General features: G+C 38.5%; 1 protein-coding gene across 14 annotated transcripts in view; it reads left to right on the top strand.

Moving 5' to 3' along the window:
* Positions 1 to 21,573, top strand: part of NUMB (NUMB endocytic adaptor protein) — a 165,165-nt gene that overhangs the window by 82,141 nt on the left and 61,451 nt on the right. The window lies entirely within an intron of this gene.

The following is a 21,573-nucleotide window of genomic DNA, read 5'->3' on the forward strand; positions in this document are numbered from 1 at the left end:
GCCCAGATTCAATTTGTTGGTGTTTTTTAAACTTTTGGTCTGAGAGCTGATAAAATAATTTTTAGTTTTAGCTGTTGAAAATTAATCTATTCTTAAATTTTTTACTTTGAAAATGCTGTAGAAAAGCAGTTACTGTATATGTGTAATCTAGAAGAATGATATAGATGAACTTGTCTGCAAAGCAGAAATAGATACACAGACATAGAGAACAAACATGATACCATACGTGGTGGCGGGGGTGGAGGTGGGATGAACTGGAGTATTGGAATTGGCATATGTACACTGCTATGTGTAAATACATAACTAATGAGAATCGGAGGATTGGCATGTCTACACTGCTATGTGTAAATACATAACTGATGAGAACCGACTGCATTGCACAGGGAACTCTACCCAGTGTTCTGTGGTGACCTAAATGGAAAGGAAATCCAACCAAGAGAGGGTATATCTATATCTGTATATACTTATATATAGCTGATCCACTTTGCTGTACAGCAGAAGCTAACAAAACATTGTAAAGCAACTATACTTGAATAAAAATTAATTTTAAAAAATGTCATAGATGGCAGGGTTTTCTGAAATAAGGCAATACAGTATTCAGGATACCCTAAGAAATGAAACTTACTAAAAAAGTCAAGGTGAAATACAAAGAAATTTCAAATGTACTGACACCTAAGATTATACAGAAACTGAATAAATATTTCCTTTTAAAACTAGATTTAAAAAGCAAACAAACCAACTCTTTGTTCTCTCTCCATCTGTTTATAACGTAAGTTTCTCACAAAACTGACCATGAACTTTTAAAGTGAACTTTATTAGCCCTATAGGTTAAGTATTGGACCTATTTCCTTCACTGTTGGTGATGAAGCTGTACTTTGTTACTTTTCGTTTGGCTCAGGGCCTAAGTGGAACACTAAGCTAGTGATACCAACTTAATAAGTTATAAATTATTTCCTGTTAGGCACATTATGCCAGTTAGACCAATATTTCATGAAATCCAAAATTCTTAGGATTCATTGATTGAGTAGGGGATTGACTAGATGACCTACCTCTAAGTCTTTAGGCCATGCTAAGAAGTCTAGGATTCCTTACATTTTTTCACTTGATCAAATAAAAGGGTTTTTTCCATCACTTTAAATCTTGAAAGCAAGTTCTACATCATAAGAAAAAAGGAAATCAAGGAAAGAAAATGCAAAACCAAAATACTTTGTCTGGAGTATAGTTGTAGTTGTTTAGTTGCTAAGTTGTGTCTGACTCTTGCGACCCCCATGGACTGTAGCCTGCCGGGCTCCCCTGTGCATGGGATTTCCCAGGCAAGAATGGTGGAATGGGGTTACCATTTCCTTCTCCAGGGGATCTTCCCGACTCAAGAATTGAACCTGTATCTCCTGCATTGGCAGGCAAATTCTTTTCCACTATTCAGTTCAGTCACTCAGTCGTGTCCGACTCTGCAACCCCATGGACTGCAGCACGCCAGGCTTCCCTGTCCATCACCAACTCCCGGAGCTCACTCAAACTCATGTCCATCGAGTTGGTGATGCCATCCAACCATCTCATCGTCTGTCGTCCCCTTCTCCTCCTGCCTTCAATCTTTCCCAGCATCAGGGTCTTTTCACCTGAGTCAGTTCTTCCCATCAGGTGGCCAAAGTATTGGAGTTTCAGCTTCAGCTTCAGTCCTTCCAGTGAATATTCAGGACTGATTTCCTTTAGGAGTGACCGGTTGGATCTCCTTGTAGTCCAAAAGACTCTCAAGAGTCTTCTTCAACACCACAGTTCAAAAGCATCAATTCTTCAGCACTCAGCTTTCATAATAGTCCAACTCTACATGACTACTAGAAAAACCATAGCTTTGACTGGACAGACTTTTGTTGGCAAAATAATCTCTGCTTTTTAATGTGCTGTCTATGTTGGTCATAGCTTTTCTTCCAGTGAGCAAACATCTTTTAATTTCATGGCTGCAGTCACCATCTGCAGTGATTTTGGAGTCCCCCAGAAAATAAAGTTTCTCACTGTTTCCATCTGTTTGCTATGAAGTGATGGGACATGATGCCATGATCTTAGTTTTCTGAATGTTGAGTTTTTTAAGCCAGCTTTACCACTGAGCCATATAATGTTATACTTTAAATGATCACTTGATATATGGCATTTTTAGCTTAGATTTTTATTGATGGAACAAATTATTATTATTAAGATTATTGTTAGCAAGTGTACAGTCAGAACATTTTTTTCTTGTCCCTGATAGCTCAGTTGGTAAAGAATCTGCCTGCAATGCAGGAGACCCTGGTTCAATTCCTGGGTTGGGAAGATCTGCTGGAAAAGGGATAAGCTACCCACTACAGTATCCTTGGGCTTCCCTTGTAGCCCAGCTGTTAAAGAATCCGCCTGCAATGTGGGAGACCTGGGTTCAATCCCTGGGTTGGAAAGATCTCTGGAGAAGGGAACAGCTACCCACTCCAGTATTCTGGCCTGAAGAATCCCATGGACTGTATAGGCCATGGGGTCGCAAAGAGTCAGACACGGCTAAGCGACTTTCACTTTCCTTATAGAATTCCAGAATAGGTGTGTGATGAAAAATACGGTAGAATTGTATATATTCGCATTCAGCCATGTTTGTTCAGAGGACAGTAAAATGAAAGCGTTAGAAATAGTATAATTAAACCTAGGTTTAGATTCTCTTTGCTTGTTCTATCAATGAGTTTCTGCAGTACAGTGTTTTTGTGCCTCCCATACAGTGTATGAAGAAGGAAATGGCACCCCACTCCAGTATTCTTGCCTAGAGAATCCCATGGAAGAGGAGCCTGCTGGGCTGCTGTCCATAGGGTTGCACAGAGTCGGACATGACTGAAGTGACTTAGCATGCATGCATGCATTGGAGAAGGAAATGGCAACCCACTCCAGTATTTTTGCCTGGAGAATCCCAGGGACAGAGGAGCCTGGTGTGCTGCCATCTATGGGGTCACAAAGAGTCAGACACAACTGAAGCGACTTAGCAGCAGCAGCATACACAGTATGAGCTTACTGTGTAGTTCTAGTTCTGGGTATTAGTACTAACAACAATGAACACTCAGGAAACACCACCTGTGTACCAGGCACTGTACACCATGCAGTTTGCATATAATGATTCATTTCATTCTCACAGTAGCCCTATCACATAGATTGTATTTTTAATCTGTGTTTCTTGGATAAGGAAACAGGCACTGAAAAGTTAAATAATTTGTCCCAATTACACGGTTAGTAAGTGGCAGATTTATTTGCCTGGTGCTAGAATCTGTGCACTTAGTCCCCTCACATTACCTCTCAAAAATATGCCACACTAAGCATAATAACATTTAGGTATATGCCTATAATTAGCAGCTTCCCTGGTGACTCAGATGGTAAGGAATCTGCCTGCAATGCAGGAGACCCAGGTTTGATCCTTGGATCAGGAAGATCCCCTGGAGAAGGGCATGGCAACCCCAAACACGAAAGAAAACCAAGAGAATGATAAACATAATTAAGGTTAGTATTACTTCCGGGGGAAAAGAAAGGAGGACATAATCAGCAAAGGTTCGTGTGGGGACTTGAAAAGGTTTAGTAATGTTCTAATTCTTAAGCTGAGTAGAAGATACACAAGTTTTCATTTCATTATGTTCTGTAACCTACATATGAATGTGTATATTCTTTTGTATACATCAGCTATTTTATAATTTAATTATGTGGAAAGCAAGTCACCTAAAATCCTTCTGAGGGTAGATATGGGAACTGTAGAAATATAAATACATACACATGTAATTATGAGACATCTAAGGGGTAAGAAAAATAAGTTACATTTAATTATAAAATTTACATCTCACTTTTTGGTCAACACCAGATGGTCAACACCAAAATCAGATTGATTATATTCTTTGCAGCCAAAGATGGAGAAGCTCTATACAGTCAGCAGAAACAAGCCTGGGAGCTGACCATGGCTCAGATCATGAACTCCTTATTGCCAAATTCAGGCTTAAATTGAAGAAGGTAAAGAAAACCACTAGATCATTCAAGTATGACCTAAATCAGATCTCTTATGATTATACAATGGAAGTGACAAACAGATTCAAGGGATTACATCTGATAGACTGCCTAAAGAAGCATGAACAGAGGTTCATCACATTGTACAAGGCAGATATCAAGACCATCCCCAAGAAAAGAGTGCAGAAAGGCAAACTGGTTGTCTGAGGAGCCTTACAAATAGTTGAGAAAAGAAAGAAGCTAAAGGCAAAGGAGAAAAGGGAAGATATACCCATCTGAATGCAGAGTTCCAAAGAATAGCAAGGAGAGATTAGAAAGCCATCCTCAGTGATGAATGTGAAGAAATAGAGGAAAAAAATAGAATGGGAAAGACTAGAGATCTCTTCAAGAAAATCAGAGATACCAAGAGAACATTTCATGCAAAGATAGGCACAATAAAGGACAGAAATGGTATGAACCTAAGAGAAACAGAAGATATTAAGAAGAGGCGGCAGAAATACAGAGAACTATACAAAAAAGATCTTCATAACCCAGGTAACCATGACAGTGGGATTACTCACCTAGAGTCAGACATCCTGGAGTCCAAAGTCATGGGGGCCCTAGGAAGCATCACTGTGAACAAAGCTGGGGAGGTGATGGAATTCCAGTTGAACTATTTCAAATCCTAAAAGATGATGCTATGAAAGTGCTGCACTCAATATGCCAGCAAATTTGGAAAACTCAGCAGTGGCCACAGGACTGGAAAAGGTCAGTTTTCATTCCAGTCCCAAAGAAAGGCAATGCCAAAGAATGTTTAAACTATTGCACAATTGTACTTATCTCACATGGTAGTAAAGTAATGCTCAAAATTCTCCAAGTCAGTTTTCAACAGTATCTGAACCGAGAATTTCCAGATGTTTAAGCTGGTTTTAGAAAAGGCAGAGGAACCAGAGATCAAATTGCCAACATCCGCTGGATCATGGAAAAAGCAAGAGAGTTCCAGAAAAACATCTATTTCTGCTTTATTAACTATGACAAAGCCTTTGACTATATGGATCACAACAAACTGTGGAATATTCTTAAAGAGATGGAAATACCAGGCCACCTTACCTGCCTCCGAAGAAATATGTATGCAGTTCAAGAAGCAACAGTTAGAACTGAACATCGAACAACTGATTGGTTCCAAATTGGAAAAGGAGTACGTCAAGGCTGTATATTGTCACCCTGCTTATTTAACTTATATGCAGAGTACGTCATGAGAAACACTGGGCTGGATGAAGCACAAGCTGGAATCAGGGTTGCCAGGAGAAATATCAATAACCTCAGATATGCAGATGACACCTTAAGCAGAAAGCAGAGCCACTTGATGAAAGTGCAAGAGGAGTGAAAAAGCTGGCTTAAAATTCAGCCTTTAGAAAACAAAGATCATGGCATCTGGTCCCATCACTTCATGGCAAATAGACGAGGAAACAATGGAAACAGTGACAGACTATTTTCTTGGGCTCCAAAATCACTGCAGATGGTGACCGCAGCCATGAAATTAAAAGACGCTTGCTCCTTGGAAGAAAAGCTATGACCAACCTAGACAGCATATTAAAAAGCAGAGATGTTATTTTGCCAGCAAAGGTCCATCTAGTCAAAGCTATGGTTTTTCCAGTAGTCTTGTATGGATGTGAGAGTTGAACTATTAGGAAAGCTGAACACCAGAGAATTGATGATTTTGAACTGTGGTGTTGGAGAAGACTCATGAGAGTCCCTTGGACTGCAAGGAGATCAAAGTCAATCCTAAAGGACATTAGTCCTGAATATTCATTGGAAGGGCTGATGCTGAAGATGAAACTCCAATACTTTGGCCACCTGATGTGAAGAACTGACTCTTTTGGAAGAGACCCTGATGCTGGGAGAGATTGAAGGTAGGCGGAAAAGGGGATGACAGAGGATGAGATGGCTGGATGGCATCACTGACTCAATGGACATGAGTTTGAGCAAGCTCAGGGATTTGGTGTTGGACAGGGAAGCCTGGCATGCTGCAGTCCATGGGATTGCAAAGAGTCAGACAAGGCTGATCAACTGAACTGTGTCTCACTTTTACTGAAAAGAATAAAGTTATTGAAATTTAATTTGTCCAACCCGATCCAGAATGAACCACATGTGAATTCCCTGGCATCCATTGGTTAGGACTCCACACTTTCACTGCTGAGGGTTCAGGTTCAGTCCTTCATTGGGAAACTAAGATTCTGTAAGCTGCACAGCACAGCCAAAAAGTAAAATGGACCAAGAAAGAAAGAGAAGGAAAGGAAGGAAAGAAAGAAAGGGAGGAAGAAAAGCAAAAGAAAATAATTTTTAAAAAGGGAAATTTTAAATGAACCAGAGACTTTTGTAAGGACATTAGAGAGCTACAACTCTTAGGAAAGTGGGGACTTGTCTCTGCAGAGTTTTTTTCATTTCTCAATTATGCTTGCTTGCTTTTCTTTTTTCTCTTTTTCACAGTTGCACATCCAACTTAGGCCCCTCTTGTATGTAAATTATAAGTAAGATTGGACAAGACAATGCTTTAGAAAACTCACTGTGAGGAAAAAAAATTCACAAACTCTATATAGCACATACACGATATACATAGGTTATAGACACATTCAGAAAACTTGACCTTTACACTTAATTATGAGTTTCCCCTTAAGAAAGAAAAAGAAATATCAAAATTATCAAAAATGGTAAAATTACTGTTATAACAGTATTAGTTGGTTCTGAATGTAATAATATATAAACTGAAATCTGAAAACATGGGTACCATTCTGAATAGCTGAAAAAAATTAATAAACTCACAGATTTCCTTAGTTTAGCTAGAGAGTCTTTTTCCAAGAGACTCTAATCTAAAGAAATCATAAATAATTTGCTTCCCTCCTCCCTCAGCATTACAAGATTCATCCATGTTGATTGTTAACAACTGTAAATGATTCACTTTTATGTTTTCTCTTGATTATTTTTTTATTTTTAAAAGTGTTTAAATTGAGGTATTATTTTTATTTCTGCATGGTATTCTAATGTGTGAATATTCTGTATTTATTGTGTTGATGGATAGTTAGATTCTAGTGTTTGCTATTTTGTTACAAATACTAAACAATGCTGCACAGACACTATCTTGTATACCTTTTTGTAACTTTCCTAGACAGTGGGAAATTATTTATTAAAATGGTTGCACCAGTTTATGCTCCTATAAGGGTATGAATGCTTGATGCCCCATATTTTATTGTCTGATTCTTTAATATTTGCTAAACTGACAGATGTAAACTGGTATATAATGTCTTGATATGCATTTTCCTGATTTCTGATGGGTTGAGCATTTTCTTCACATTGTTGGCTGTTTCTGTTCCTTTGTAAAGTATTTGCTCTGTTTTGCCCATTTTCTGTTGATATTTTATTTTAAACTAATGTTTGTTTTGCTTATTGATTTTTAGAAATTCTTTAAAACTAGGGTAATAATATTGTGTTTCTGGTACATAGTATATATCCTCCTCAGTTCAGTTCAGCTCAGTCGCTCAGCTGTGTGTGCCTCTTTGCGACCCCATGAATCGCAGCACGCCAGGCCTCCCTGTCCATCACCAACTCCCAGAGTTCACTCAGACTCAGGTCCATCGAGTCGGTGATGCCATCCAGCTATCTCATCCTCTGTCGTCCCCTTCTCCTCCTGTCCCCAGTCTCTCCCAGCATCAGAATCTTTTCCAATGAGTCAACTCTTTGCATGAGGTGGCCAAAATATTGGAGTTTCAGCTTCAACATCAGTCCCTCCAATGAACACCCAGGACTGATCTCCTTTAGAATGGACTGGTTGAATCTCCTTGCAGTCCAAGGGACTCTCAAGAGTCTTCTCCAAAACCACAGTTCAAAAGCATCAATTCTTTGATGCTCAGCTTTCTTCACAATCCAACTCTCACATCCATACCTGACCACTGGAAAAACCATAGCCTTGACTAGATGGACCTTTGTTGGCAAAGTAATGTCTCTGTTTTTGAATGTGCTGTCTAGGTTGGTCATAACTTTCCTTCCAAGGAGTAAGCGTCTTTTAATTTCATGGCTGCAGTCACCATCTGCATTGATTTTGGAACCCCCCAAAATAAAGTCTGACAATGTTTCCACTGTTTCCCCATCTATCTGCCGTGAAGTGATGGGACCAGATGCCATAATCTTTGTTTTCTGAATGTTGAGCTTTAAGCCAACTTTTTCACTCTCCTCTTTCACTTTCATCAAGAGGCTTTTTAATTCCTCTTCAGTTTTTGGCATCAGGGTGGTGTCATCTGCATATCTGAGGTTATTGATATTTCTCCCGGCAGTCTTGATTCCAGCTTGTGTTTCTTCCAGCCCAGCGTTTCTCATGATGTACTCTGCATATAAGTTAAATAAGCAGGGTGACAATATACAGCCTTGACGTACTCCTTTTCCTATTTGGAACCAGTCTGTTGTTCCATGTCCAGTTCTAACTGTTGCTTCCTGACCTGCATTTAGGTTTCTCAAGAGGCAGGTCAGGTGGTCTGGTATTCCCATCTCTTTCAGAATTTTCCACAGTTCATAGTAGATAAAATATAATTTCCCGAATCCTTAAACTATACTTTAAAAAATTGATTTTTATAGTCTTTCTAAATAATCCATTCCAATGTAAATAACCACTATGAAGAAAAAGTTCTGTACTATAGAGTTACTGACCAAAAACTCTTCAGTTCAGTTCAGTTCAGTCGCTCAGTCATGTCTTGTCTCTTTGCTACCCCATGAATTGAAGCACGCCAGGCCTCCCTGTTCATCACCAACTCCCGGAGTTCACTCAGACTCACGTCCATCGAGTCGATGATGCCATCCAGCCATCTCATCCTCTGTCATCCCCTTCTCCTCCTGCCCTCAATCCCTCCCAGCATCAGAATCTTTTCTAATGAGTCAACTCTTTGCATTAGGTGGCCTAAGTATTAGTAAAGGTTTAATATTAAAATAATCTAATTTTACAACCATAAACCTGACTACATGGGCTACATTTATAAGCCATTTTTAGAAATGGTACTTTTTGTCCCACTAGTTCTTGGTCTTTTTAGTTTTATTATGTTTTTCCAACAAGAAAGACCATTTTCAGTTTGTAGCTTACCGTATGAAACATATTTATTGTTTTTTACTTTTTACTAGAGAATTTTTGTTTGTTTCAAGGCATGGTAGTAGTATACCCTACAATGACTGAATAGACCATACATAGGAGATTCTTTTAGGAACTTTAATCTTCTTAGTTGGTGAATGTAACAAATCAGATGATACTTTCTGGACAGAATTCATTTAGAAACCTTTGCTTTATTTGGAGTTGTATTTTGCCATTTTTCTAATATATTGTATGTGTGTCTGTGTCTGTGTGTGTATATATATATGTAGCATTTAGGAACTGATCCTACAATTAGTTGTCTCTTCCCATAGATGTGGGCTTCCTGTGGCTGGGAGCAGTTATTTCTTACAAGTCTGTAGACTCCTGTTAACGTACCATTCATGGTAAATGCTTAATACTTATTATTCTTGTTCTTTTTTTGTTCTTTACTCAGTGGAGCAAATTACCATGTGTGCTTGTAATCCTTCTTACACTCATATACTTAGGCGGTGTTCAATAAATCTATGTCTTGTCAAGAATGAGTTTAATTACCGTGAAAGTATGATAATTTAGCTGACCTTTTGATTAATATTATAGATAAGATTTTCTGTTTGAAACAATTGAGCCAAATACTTTGTTTAAAAACTGTCTTTAATTCCAGCAGTGGAATTTAATACACTTTTCTCCCATTTAAATACTCTAAATCTGATTTCAACAGATATTATGTCAGCAAGTAGTGTATTTTCTAGAGCAGGTATGAAAAGATTCAGGAGCATTTCTAGTATTAAGTGTCTGGATCCAGTTTACTGTCATTTGCTAGATTATTATAATAGTCTCCCTAATTGTCTCCCTGCTTCATTCTTGTTCCCTTCAATCCTTTCTTAAACCAGCTGCTAAATGTAAAATTAAGTGTTTCTTTTTAGAATCCTCCAGTGATTCCCCATTTCTCTCAGAGGAAAATTGAAGCGTTTGGCCTACAAGGTTCTCTATTAGCTTGTTGTGTCTTACCCATGTGGTCTCACCTCTCCTATTCTCTTGTCTTTGTTTTGCAGTGAACGCACTGACCTCCTTTCTGTTTGTCAGACACTCTAGGCAAGACCTTTAGGACCTTTGCATTGATTATTTTCTTTTTCTGGAACATTTATCCTACTGCATGACTCACTTTTTTACCTACTTCAATTCTTTACTCAAATAATACTTAATTTAAAATTTTACCCCTACCTCAGTACTTCTAATACCGTCTTAACCCTATTCATGTTTTTCTCTATAGCTTTTACCATTTTCTAATATACCACAGAGCTGGTGGTGTTCAGGTAAATGCTTTACAATTAATTTTCCAGATACAGTTCCTACATGAGTGATGGTTGATAGTTTTGCTTATGTAGTGAGTAAGATGAAAGTGAAGCAATGAAGTTGTGTGTTAGAATTTCACTCATTTGTCAATGACGTGAGAGGCTTCTTTGCTGAATTGGATAATAGTTTTCAAATAGTAGAATATTTCCTCAAAATTTTTGTGCTATTCATAAGGTAGTGCTTTAGACACCACACACTTAAGTTCAGTCTGCATTGTAACATTTTCCCCATCAGTTTCTTAGATCTGAACAAGCACAAAGCAATAAATCAAGCAGTAATTGATAGTTTTTGCCAAATTTCACAGTGTAAATATTTCCACTGTGGCCGATTTCAGGTTACCAACATGAAGTCACTGAATATGATATTTGGAAGAGATGTACAGTAGCCCAGCATTAGGCAATATTTCTACCATACAGATAAAAAATCATCAATAGCACCAAGAGCATAGATGTAAAAATAGGAAGTAAGATTTTAGTATTTATCTTTGTTTTAAAATAACTATGTTTATATAATTTAATTTATAATAAAGGTTATGTTTAACACGAAGTTCACAAACTTGCTGAAAATTTAACAGTTGGATCTTGTCAGTCAGCACATCGCTGTGAATAACCTGGCTAGTTGTTTTCTGTCTATTTCCTTCATAGAGGCAGAGGTTTTGCTCTGTGTTGTTTACTGCAGACTGGAATGGTAGGCAGTCAATGAATACTTGCTAAGTGAATTTTAATTAAAATAAATGTATTAGATGCTGAGCAAAAAATAAATTTTGTCTTCAAATAAATTGAAACCTTTTTCATCTTTTAGTATGAAATTTTGATTATAACAATAGCATAATATTCTTACCTCTCTGAATTATTGACCTAGATTATAAATAAAAGCATGTTACTCTGAAAGGGATAGAAGATTTAAAAATTTTCCTTGCTGAAAGAAAGATAATCATGTGATCTCTCTTTTATAAAAAGAAAAATATGAAGCATATATGCATAGGAAAAAACAAAGGAAAAAACTCTGAACTGTTGATGGAGGTTATTTCTGTTTGGGATTACAGGTCATTTGTATTTCATTCTTCAGATTTTTCTGTTTTTCCTGTTCTTTACAAGTCACATCTATTATATGATAAAATTATTTTTAAATCAGCTTCTTTATCATACCCTGGTATATAGTATTTTAGTTGAAAGAGGAGGAAAGTAAAATATTACAAGTAGAATATACAGGGTAAAGAAAGAGAAAGAAGTGAGAAAGCCATTGCATATTTGAAAGGCCTGATCTTATTATGCAGGGAAGTACTGGGAGATAAGGCTGGACAATGTTGGGTTCAAATTGTAGAGGCTTCTGAACGCCAGACTCGAACATCAAACTTTAGAATCTTCAACGGGTTTTGAAGATAGTCAAGGAAGAATTCTAGGAATTTAATCTGGCACAACTCTGTAGGAAGATTAGAGGGAAGAGGGCTTGGAGTCCAGGGGTGGTTGCAGAGGTCATGGATGAAGTGATTTTTCTACCAGGGCAATTAGGAATAGAAGTGCTGAATGGCTGAATACCAGAGATAACTGATACCTGTTCCCATCCAGTAGCATCTATTGATGAACTTTGTCCGGAAGAATTATGGGAAAGTGTCAGAGATGAACCTTAGAGTATGCTGTTGGCATTTTAAAGCTTTGATGGGTGTAAGGGTGTTATGTATAAATACAAAAGTCAGGAAGAAGAGTTTGTTTGAAAGGAAGAAGATAAATGGATTTGGAGATATTTAAATTGGAGTTAGAAATAGAAGACTAGAATTCACAAAGAAGTCAGGACTAGATACGAGCTCTTTATGGGAGATAGAGAAAGAAGAAATATATGTTTATAATTAGTTGAGTTTTAACCCAATAAAAAAAAACTGAGTTCAGTATGTAATCTGTTCATGAATTCAAAGAAGGAGAAGTACAGTTCGTCATGAAGCTATAAACTTACATATTGACAGGGACATTTTAGTTTACTAATAAGGTGACTTAATGATTCATTTTAAAATGTTAGCTAACCCTGCATTTATTAGAAAAGCTCCATATGGTCATGATATATTTTTAATAAATTGTTTGGTTTGATTTGCAAAATTTTTGCTTAGAATTTATGTATGTATGTTCATGAGAGATATTGGTCTATCTATTTAAAAACCATAAATAGTGTCTTTGGTTTTGGTATCAGGTAATATTAGCCTGATAGAATGCTTTAGGAAATGTTTCCTCCTCTTCAGTTTTTTGGGAAGAGTTTGTAGAATTGGTATGATTTCTTCCTTAAATGTTAGGCAGAATTCACCAGTGAATCCATTTAGTCCAGGAGTTGTATTTGTGGAAAGATTTTAAACTATAAATTGAATTTCATTAATAGATATAGAACTATTGTGCTGTGCTGTGCTTGGTCGTTCAGTCATGTCCTACTCTTTGCAACCCCATAAATTGGAGCCTGCCAGGCTCCTTTGTCCATGGGGATTCTCTAAGCAAGAATACTGGAGTGGGTTGCTGTGCCCTCCTCTAGGGGATCTTCCCAACCCAGGGATCAAACCCAGGTCTCCTACATTGCCGGCAGATTTTTTACCAACTGAGCCACCAGGGAAGCCCAAGAATACTAAAGTGGGTAGCCTATCTCTTCTCCAGAGGATCTTCCTGACCCAGGAATTGAACCAGGGTCTCCTGCATTGCAGGCAGATTCTTTACCAGCTGAGCTACCAGAGAAGCCCATAGGACTGTTCAGTTCAGTTCAGTCGCTCAGTCGTGTGCGACTCTTTGTGACCCCCCGAACCACAGCACGCCAGGCCTCCCTGTCCATCACCAACACCCGGAGTCCACCCAGACCCATGTCCATTGAGTCAGTGATGCCATCCAACTATCTCATCCTCTGTCATCCCCCTTCTCTTCCTGCCCTCAATCTTTCCCAGCATCAGGGTCTTTTCAAATGAGTCAGCTCTTCACATCAGGTGGCTAAAGTATTGGAGTTGCAGCTTCAAAGGGTTATCTATCTCTTCTTGCAGCTTCAAAGGGTTATCTATTTCTTCTTGCAGCTTCAAAGGGTTATCTATTTCTTCTTGAATAAGCTGTGAAAGTTTGTACCTTGAAAGGAATTTTTCCATTTCATCTGAGTTGAATTTATTGCTGTAAACTTGTTCACAATATGCCCTTATTTTTAATATCTATAGACTCTTAGAGAGATAACACCTCTGTCATTCTTTTTATTTTTATTTTTGGCTGCACTGAGTCTTCATTGCTGCCCTTGAGCTTTCTCTAGTTGCATCGAGTGGGGGCTCCTCTCTAGTTGTGGCACATGGGCTTCTCACTGCAGTGTTGTTGCAGAGCATGGGCCTAGAGTTCATGGGCCCGGTAGATACGGCACCCAGTTTTAGTTGCCCCTGAGCATGTGGAATCTTCCAGGATCATGGATTGAATTTCTGTCCTCTGCATTGGCAGGAGGATTCTTAACCACTGGACTATCAGAGAAATCCTCTTATTCTTGACATTGGTAATTTGTATCATTTTTTTCCCCCTGAATAGTCTGGCTATAGGTTTATCAGTTTTTCTTCAACCTTCTCCAAGAGCTAGCTTTTAGTTTCCTTTTTTCTGTATTTATATTTTCCTACTTTACTGCTTTCTGCTTTGATTCCTACTGTTTCCTTTTTCTCTGCTTGCTTTGCATTTGTTTGTCCTTTAGTTTCTATAGGTAGAAGCTAAGGTCATTGTTTTAAGTTAAGACCTTCTTATTTTCTAATACAGATGTTTAGTGCAGGGTCTCTCAATAGTGCACTATTGGCATTCTAAGCTGGACAATTCTTTCTTTTCAGGGGCTGGCCTATGTGTTATAGGATGCTTAGCTGTATCTCTGGCCACTATCCATGAGATGCCAGTAGCATCTCCTCTCGTGACAACCAAAAATGTCTTCTCTAGGTATTGCCAAATGCACAGGATTCCTCCCCACACCTGGTTGAGAACCACTGGTTTAGTGCTATTAGTTTCTAAGTTCTGCTTTTGTGACATCCCATAAATTTTGATATGTTTTCATTCAGTTCGAAATACTTTCTGAATTCCTTTTTGATTTCTACTTTGACCCATGGGCTATTTTGAAATGCATTATCTAGTTTCCAAATATTTGGTGATTTAATTCCTTTGTGGTCAGAGATCATACTTTGCATGACTTGAAACCTTCTAAATTTGAGACTTGTTCTATGGCCCAGAATATGGTCTATATTGGTAAATGTTCCATATGCACTTGAGAAGAATATGTACTCTGTTGTCATTGGGTAGAATGTTCTATAAATGTTAAGTCTTGTTGATTGATACTGTTGCTCAAGTCTTGCTGTACATCTCCTTTTTTATTTTCTTCTTACTTATTCTGTTAATTATCGTGATGGGAGTATATACCACTCCAACTTTTGATTTGTATTAATATGGTATATTGTTTTCTATCATTATACTTTTAACCTGTTTGTGTCTTTATATTTTAAGTAGGTTTATTACAGGCAGCATATTGTTGGGTCTTGCTTTTTTATCCAGTCTAATGAGCTAGTTAGTCTCTTTGACTACTGGGGCAGCTAGTGTCACTGATAAAGGTGCTGTTCCCCCTAACAAGTCTATTCCAGATCTCACTGGGGGAACATTGTGGCAATGGAGCCAGCCTGTAGGACTGTGGTGGACAGGGTGGAGGGCTGGTGAGTATGGTTATACCATCCTTCCTGTGCCTATCTAGGACCAGGCAGAGGCACATGAAGGCAGACCAACCCTCTGGGGACCCTGGAGGAAGCCAGCAGCTGTGCCAGAGAAATAGAACTTTTGGAATCTGACTTGCATTGTTACTGACCAATCAGAATGTTCTCTAGCCTCCAGTTCAGTTCAGTTGCAGAGTCATGTCCGACTCTTTCTGACCCCATGGACTGCAGCACACCAGGCCTCCCTGTCTATCACCAACTCCCAGAGTTTACTCAACTCATCTCCATTGAGTCGGTGATGCCATCCAACCATCTCATCCTCTGTCCTCCCCTTCTCTTCCTGCCTTCAATCTTTCCCAGCATCAGGGTCTTTTTGCATCACGTATCCAAAGTATTGGAGTTTCAGCTTCAGCATCAGTCCTTCCAGTGAATATTCAGGACTGATTTCCTTTAGGATTGACTAGTTGGATCTCCTTGCAGTCCAAGGGACTCTCCTGAGTCTTCTCCAACACCACAGTTCAAAAGCATCAATTCTTCAGTGCTCAGCTTTCTTTATAGTCCAACTCTCACATCCATACGAGACTACTGAAAAAACCATAGCCTTGACTAGACGGACCTTTGTTGGCAAAGTAATGTCTCTGCTGTTTAATATGCTGTCTTGGTTGGTCATAACTTTTCTTCCAAGGAGCAAGAGCCTTTTTATTTCATGGCTGCAGTCACCATCTGCATTGATTTTGGAGCCCCCCCAAAATTAAGTCTGCTACTGTTTCCACTCTTTCTCCATCTATTTGCCATGAAGTGTTGGGACCAGATGCCATGATCTTTGTTTTCTGAATGTTGAGCTTTAAGCCAACCTTTTCACTCTCCTCTTTCACTTTCATCAAGAGGCTTTTTAGTTCCTCTTCACTTTGTGCCATGAGGGTGGTGTCATCTGCATATCTGAGGTTATTGATATTTCTCCTGGCAATCTTGATTCCAGCTTGTGCTTCCTCCAGCCCAGCATTCCTCATGGTGTACGCTGCATATAAGTTAAATAAGCAGGGTGACAATATACAGCCTTGACATACTCCTTTTCCTATTTGGAACCAGTCTGTTGTTCCATGTCCAGGTCTAACTGTTGCTTCCTGACCTGCATACAGATTTCTCAAGAGGCAGGTCAGGTGGTCTGGTATTCCCATCTCTCAGAATTTTCCACAGTTTCTTGTGATCCACACAGTCAAGGGCTTTGGCATAGTCAATAAAGCAGAAATAGATGTTTTTCTGGAACTCTCTTGCTTTTTCCATGATCCTGTGGATGTTGGCAATTTAATCTCTGGTTCCTCTGCCTTTTCTAAAACCAGCTTAAACATCTGGAAATTCTCGGTTCAGGTACTGTTGAAAACTGACTTGGAGAATTTTGCGCATTACTTTACTAACATGTGAGATGAGTACAATTAATTGTGCAGTAGTTTAAACATTCTTTTACATTGCCTTTCTTTGGGATTGGAATGAAAACTGACCTTTTCTAGTCCCGTGGCCACTGCTGAGTTTTCCAAATTTGCTGGCATATTGAGTGCAGCACTTTCATAGCATCATCTTTTAGGATTTAAAATAGTTCAACTGGAATTCCATCACCTCCTCTAGCTTTGTTCGCAGTGATGCTTCCTAGGGCCCTCATGACTTCAGACTCCAGGATGTCTGGCTCTAGGTGAGTGATCGCGCCATCGTGATTATCTGGGTCGTGAAGATCTTTTTTGTACAGTTCTTCTGTGTATTCTTGCCATTTCTTAATATCTTCTGCTTCTGTTGGGTCCATACCGTTTCTGTCCTTTATTGTGCCCATCTTTGCATGAAATGTTCCCTTGGTATCTCTGATTTTCTTGAAGAGATCTCTAGTCTTTCCCATTCTATTGTTTTCCCTTATTTCTTTGCACTGATTACTGGCCTTACTACTTTGTTAAACCAGTTGTTGGGTTGTGGAAGGTCACGGAATGGATCCTAGGCAAGGGACTCAGCACAGTGAGTTTACTATCTAGAATATAAGCATTGCAAAAACTTATCACTGGTATGGTTATATCAAGTCATACTGGCCAATTATATGGTGTGTATTTCTCTATTCATGTTTGAGTGTGCTGGGTTTAATTCTGTTTATTATATACTAACACCTATTAGATAAAATTAGGAAAATAATGAGATCATCACAAGAAAAATTTCACCTATCCTAACTGCTTATGGTTGCCCTGGTCTTTTCCCTGATCTTCAGGCTTATACACATCTCCACCTGGCAGCCTGATAAACAGACCCCTCAAATTCAACAATTCGGTTCGCTGAATTCTTCTATCCAGCTGACTGAGGCCTAAAACTTAGGAGTCATATTTTGATTTCTTTCTCTTCCTCACCTTTTATAATTAATTCCTGCTCTTGACTTTCTCTGCAAAGAGAATTCTGTTGATCAACCAAAACTGAGATTATTAAACTTACTGCAGCAAGAGAGAGCACCACTATGATAGAGTCTTGGTAGTTAGGGGAAGTTACAAAGGTTATTTCTGGGGTTTTGAGATCTGGACTCAGATGGTTTAAGGCAGGTCCTTCAAGGTGGGGAACTAGTTCGGATGGGCAAAGTTTACGACACAATATTTAAAATTAATGGACATAGCAAGAAGAGAGCAATCTGTTATCATGTGAGGAGAACTGTTTGCCCTGATGTACAAATTGTTTGCCCAAATAGATTAGTTTGTTAAACTTTCCTGACAAAGTGTAGCTAATTCTTGGCTTACAGTCTTATCATCTTGGGCAGAATGCTTTCCTGAAGCACAATTATATCATGTTGACTCAGTTAATTCATAGATTTCCTGAATCTATGTTTTGTTGATGTTGTTGCCTCTACCTGAAATAATCTTTTCCCTCCTATTTCCCACAGTATGTGACTGTTTTTTGCTCTTTTAAAACTTAACTCAGGCAGTGTCTCCTATAGGAAGTGTTTCCTGAACCTAGACTGCTTCTAGGTGATACTGTATATAGTGCTATTATTTCATTCTCCAGGTTGTGCAGAAATGAACCTTTTATAAAGGGAGAGAGCCATCTAAAGGCCAGTTGTCTTATTAATTTCTGTATCCACTAGCATTCATAACAGGGCCCAGCACATGGTAAGTTTTCAGTTTTTACTAACCCAAACAAACTGGGTCAGAGGAGGAAGACTGGAGGAATAGGAGATAAGAGGTGATGATTTAACTTTAAATTAATGAGACTGAGGCAGTATCAGTGCACCCAAATACAGAAATTTAAGAGAGGAAGAGTTAAGAGTACAATTAGGAAATGCTTCTAATTGGGGTAATAGTTTGTGTTGATTATTTCTCCAAGAGTGATAATGCAAAGAGAACACCAATGGAGGATTAATATTTGAGGAATATCTACAGTGGGTGGGAGAAAGCAGAGGAAGCCCTCAAAGGCATCGGTAGAAACAGAGATGAGGAGGATAAACCAGAGGATTTCCTGATGTGGGCAGTTAAGTGTACACAGTAACCTCTGAAAATCTAGCAGAATGGGGATATTGTTTTTTAAAAATTTAGTTTGTAGGACAAAATAAGTTTGTTCTCAGGTTTTATACTTAGAAAAATATATTCTTTACCTATATTCAACCAGGACTTCCACAGGGGGTATGATTTTCTTTATTTGGGAGTCAAGTTTAACCTTATTGAGAACCAGTAGTAAACATTACTTTGAATTAACATTTTCTTTTTTTTTTTTGGTAAGCAAAATCATTATACATAGATTACCTGAAAATAGAATGTTTGGTTTCTCCCTTGTATTAATTATTATCTTAATTGCTAGATTATTTTGTAGGCCAGTGGTAGTTACACATTAAGAAGTAGCAAGTAAGACATTATGATTATGTATTTTCTTTTTACCAAGTTTATTTTAGAACAGTTACAAATATATCACTGATTTTCAAAAAATTTCCAGCTCTGAAACCCTTTCCTTAAACTTTAACATGGAGCCCCAACATGTAAGTCAGAGAAAGAGAAGCTTGTCTGTTTGAACCTGTGACAGGGACTGAAAGCCCTCCTGAGAGTTATATCAGTCTTCTAACCTCCTCCTCTTTCCTTCCAAACACGTGTGGTACCAGAGACAACTCTGTGGAAATTCTAGAGCCACCTAAAGGATAGTTCAAAAATCACTGATATATAATTCTCTTTGTAGAAACGCTGATGTCAGGCCATTTTAATACTGAAAGTGACATGATATTTAGACCCTCAAATCAGATGATACTTCCAGTCTGTTATCTTTATTGGTCAGTAGAATGGTACAACAACAAAGAGCAAATAAATTTGTACTGGTGCTATTTAGACAGAGGTTGGATATCAGGGCTTCCCTGATAGCTCAGTTGGTAGAGAATCTATCTGCAGTGCAGGAGACCCTGGTTCGTTTCCTGGGTTGGGAAGATACACTAGAGAAGGAATAGGCTACCCACTCCAGTATTCTTGGGCTTCCCTTGTGGCTCAGCTGGTAAAGAATCTGCTTGCAATGTGGGAGACCTGGGTTCAATTCCTGGGTTGGGAAGATCTCCTGGAGAAGGGAAGGACTACCCACTCCAGTATTCTGGCCTGGAGAATTCCATGGAATGTATAGTCCATGGTCTCGCAAAGAGTCGAACACGACTGAGTGACTTTCACTTCACTTCACTGGATGTCTTCCTTTCAGGGAAGTTGTCCAAGTAGTTCCTTTGTCAGTGGGAGGTTGGCCTACTATTAATGCAGTCTCTTCCAACATTGATGATTCTCTGGTCTTACTGTCTACATTTATCCTACCTTGTAAATACCACCTCATAGGATGAGATCTATTGTATCTTTCATTTCTTCGACTTTATAGTGTGCTGTATATATGATAGGTACTGTATTAGGATGCAGGGATACTGTTTAAACAAGTAAGTGTAAACAAATAAGATACAACCTTCCATAAAGGAAATAGAAAATTGCTACAAGGTTTGAGGAGTACAGTTATAGAGGTAAGCAGAGGGTATTCATGGGACTCATATGAAATGAAAGGACCCAGACCAGATGGGGGCTTTTCAGAAAAAATGCTAGCTTCTATGAAGACTGAGCTGACTCTTTGAAAATGAGTAAACTTGAACCAGAAACAAATAGAGAAGGGTCTTTCTAAGCAGAGGAAGGAGCATGTACAGAGGCTCTGAAAGATAGCCTGCCTTGTTTAAAGTAGTTTGGGTAGTTGAGTATGCCTGGAGCTTAGCATGTGAATGGAGCTGGTGGGTGAAGCCAGATGAAAAAAGACCACCATGCTTGGGAATTTGGACTTTACCTTAAAAGTGATGTGAAGCAATTGAAGGATTTTAAGCAGAGTAATTAATGGTCAGATTTGTGTTTTAGAAAGTGCTCTGGCATTAGTCAGGAGAACAGATTGGAGTAGACCTCTCTTGGAAGCAGAGAGACTATTAAGTTATTAAGCTTTTGCAATGATATAAGCAAAAATGAGGATAGTAGAACTTACATGGTGGGTGGGGAAATTAATTCAGGATATACTAAGTAAATAAAATCCATAGTTATTGGTCAGAGAAAGAATAAAAGTAGAGGTGACTTTCAGGTGTTTGACTTGGCCAGCTGGGTAAGTGTACAGTCTTTTTTTGCTAAGAGAAAGAAAAAGAAAGGCATCATACAGACTTTTGCCTCAAGATTCTTGGAGTGCCACCTTGAGCAAGGATATGGATGTTTTTTATTTTCTTATATTTGTATTTGTGTATATTCTTGAAATGTGATATGAAAGTATATATTATCAAGGAAGGTTAAGGAATTCTTTTTGGAAGTCTATTAGATTAAGATAGACTCTCATTTAAAGTAGTTTAGGAATAAGTGATCTATTTAAAAGCAAAGGAATAGATTACCTTTTGTCCATCCAGTCCTTTGATTATTTAATATCCACCTTACCTACTCAGGGCTTCCCTGGTGGCTCAGAGGTTAAAGCGTCTGCCTCCAGTGCGGCAGACCTGGGTTCGATCCCTGGGTCGGGAAGATCCCCTGGAGAAGGAGATGGTAACCCACTCCAGTATTCTTGCCTGGAGAATCCCATGGACGGAGAAGCCTGGTAGGCTATAGGCCATGGGGTCACAAAGAGTCAGACATGACTGAGCGACTTCACTTTCACTTTCACGTTACCTACTCTATAAATCAACTTTGAATTGAGAAATAATAAATTCATTTTTAGAAAATCCAGAGATTTTATCATTCATCTCTCCGAATTTTTACCTTTTAAGAAAATGTGTGGTAAGATTAGCCTCTCTGTGTGAATTAGCTAATTTGGTAATTGTTCTGCTGTGGCATTATGCACTTTAAAATACAAAATGATTTTCCTCTGAATGCAGGCCTTGATTTTCAAGTTTTTCATTGGTGTTATGTGGGAATTAATGTTCCATCCCTTGTTATTTAACATTCCTGGCAGAGACGTTTCCTTTATATAGCTTTGTCACATCATTTTCTCAAGT

The sequence above is a fragment of the Oryx dammah genome, unplaced genomic scaffold (assembly GCF_014754425.2).
Source record: "Oryx dammah isolate SB20612 unplaced genomic scaffold, SCBI_Odam_1.1 HiC_scaffold_26, whole genome shotgun sequence".
Lineage (NCBI taxonomy): Eukaryota > Metazoa > Chordata > Mammalia > Artiodactyla > Bovidae > Oryx > Oryx dammah.